This window comes from Homalodisca vitripennis, chromosome 7 (assembly GCF_021130785.1).
Source record: "Homalodisca vitripennis isolate AUS2020 chromosome 7, UT_GWSS_2.1, whole genome shotgun sequence".
In the NCBI taxonomy this organism is placed as follows: Eukaryota; Metazoa; Arthropoda; class Insecta; order Hemiptera; family Cicadellidae; genus Homalodisca; species Homalodisca vitripennis.
Genome location: NC_060213.1, coordinates 25753161 through 25755702, shown reverse-complemented (window position 1 = coordinate 25755702; position 2542 = coordinate 25753161). Strand labels below are relative to the sequence as shown.

The following is a 2542-nucleotide window of genomic DNA, read 5'->3' as shown; positions in this document are numbered from 1 at the left end:
CAAAGAGATTGTTTATAACACAATGTTCAAGAAATGTTATAAAACATTCCAGAACACTTTAATTTTTAACTAGCTTAATATTTGTGAATGTTTTAAAGTTTTGAACAGCTGGCCGCTATATTGGAACAAAATGGCGTACCGAGCTGGCCATTGAACTTTGCCGAGATATTTATAAGATCGAGTTTGTTCAAGTTCCATTCTGTTTGTTTCGGTTTATTTGAGACAGTTTTCATTTCCATAAGTCGTAATTTAGATAGCCTATATTGTCACCGCTCTGTTACAGCTTGAAGAGGGACTAAACTGAAATATTTTTAGAGCTATACAGACAACCGAACAGATAAAGCAAATAACAGCTGATGTTAGCGGAATGTCATTGTATTTGCGCTTTGAACGTTCTTGTTACCATCGTGTTATTTATTAAACATTTCAAGTGTACAATGGTGGGCAAAATCTTGAGGAAATCACTTTGGAATCACTTATTATACATAAAAATATACACTTGTTATATATACATAAAAATGTTTATATAATAAAGGTACATATTATGTCTTAAAATGTCAATTTGTCTTATTACAACAAAATTGGTCTACTTATATTTTCCTTAAGATACAACATAAATTATTACCTACGATTTAAGAGCTGGTTGTATTAGTGGTCATATAAATTGTAGCCTCATAAGGACAATTTTAAAGGTCTTATTAATAAAAGGGATGTTTCTATTTAATGACATAATACACGCCTGAATTCTTTTTGGTAAATTTTATACTATTATTGCACGTTTCAGAGAGAAAATAAAAAAACTTTTCCTACTTTATGATTTTAATATACAAAAAATATAATCTCTGTTAGAAAATCTCTAAAAGCATTTTGAAGATTTGTAATAATTTAAAACGAAATATATTTCATAATACTGTGATGAAAATCAAAAGCAATAGTAAAGCTGAAGGTTAATTCATAACAGCTGGTTGTATACAAAGTTAGTTTATATAGTTATGTATTTATATGACATTTATGTTTTCATAATACACCACATACAATCAAAATAAGGCTCGGAACAGCATGTACGAAGTATCTAATAATTTAAAATTAGTTATTTTTCATGCGTAGTAAAGATTCTTTAAAACCAGGATATACTTTCTGAAGACGCTGCACAAAATACTTGGTTGGGTACGCCTTAACCTAAAGTAAAACAATCAAAATTTAAAACATTGCAACAGTTAAAACATATAAAAAATAGTTTTATGAAAACTATTATTTATATTCGAGTTGTGTTATAATTTATTGGAAAATTTTGCCAATTTTTTGGATTTCACTAGTATTGTTTTTTATGGTTGATTTTATTTCTGATTTTATTTAGTTGGTCATTTTAAACAACTATTATATGTAAAGATTTCTTAAAAACAAGTTCACTTCAAATTTTTAACATAGTTCGTAATAGCTTACTTACTGTATTTTGAAATTAAGCTGTCCTTTTTCTCTTAATGTTGTGAGATTAACAGTATTACATTACTTGTCAAAAGTTTAGAAGGGGGCATGGAACTGCAATCGTATTACGGAGGCATCAACACACCGCTCAATGTCTGGATATATCAAATCCTTCACATGTTGTCGAAAGTTCCCGCGGGAAGCGCCACTGTGCAGCTACTACAGACAATCTTCCTTACCGACGTATTCAACGTATTCAGATAAAATTATCTTTTATCGTGAGATTGTATTCTAATAGAGCATTAATAAACTATAAATGTACATCAATCGTAAATTATAACAGTTTCAAAGAGGTATATAACCTGAAAGTGAATTATATATGATGTCAAAGTTGGAAGTTCTCGGTGTCATGCTGTATTGTGACGCTGTAGTTATATACCCGGCAGTTGCCAGTGTTCTCTCGTGTTGTATGAAAGGAGAGACGTTTAGCACTCCCCTTGACAAGGATGGAACACATATACTGGTTAAGGCACTGCTGTAATACAGCACTTAACCACATTTTTTTGATACGTCTATATTAATTTTTTATGTGCTGTGACTGACACAATTTATTTTTATTTCAAACAGAAACTAAATTGTTCAGAATCATTAATTGAATAAACATTTATCAAAAATAATTTGGGTGTGTATTATGCCACTAAATAGAAACAGCTCTTATGTCAATAAGACATTTTAAGTTTTGCTTATGAAGGTTTATGTTGTATTTTATGGGAAAAAATCTAAAATGGATTTAAATATCTTTCAGTGACTATCACTTAGCCTACCTTTGGAGTGTTTGGTCGAATGTCACTAAAAGAATACGGTATATCCGTAGTTTCCCTGTTTTTCAGCAGTAATTTGTGTGTGAAACCGTGGATGATTGCTAGTAAGATTTTGAAGTGAAGTTAGTGAAAACTAACAATTACCCACGGCTTCGCACGCAATTTCGTACCTGTATGAGCACCTGTGATTTTTATTTTTGACATTAATGTTGACTTTGCCTTGTTGCCACAATCCAGAAAATATATATCACAGATCAGAGAAGCCCACTTCTGTATGAAGTGAACTAAGATGAGAG

At 30.8% G+C, this 2542-nt stretch overlaps 1 non-coding gene across 1 annotated transcript; it reads left to right on the top strand.

Moving 5' to 3' along the window:
* The first annotated feature begins 1887 nt into the window (after positions 1-1887).
* On the top strand, positions 1888-1990 carry LOC124367034. Its single transcript, XR_006922854.1, has one exon. It is a non-coding gene; the product is annotated as a U6atac minor spliceosomal RNA (small nuclear RNA).
* The last annotated feature ends 552 nt before the right edge of the window (positions 1991-2542 follow it).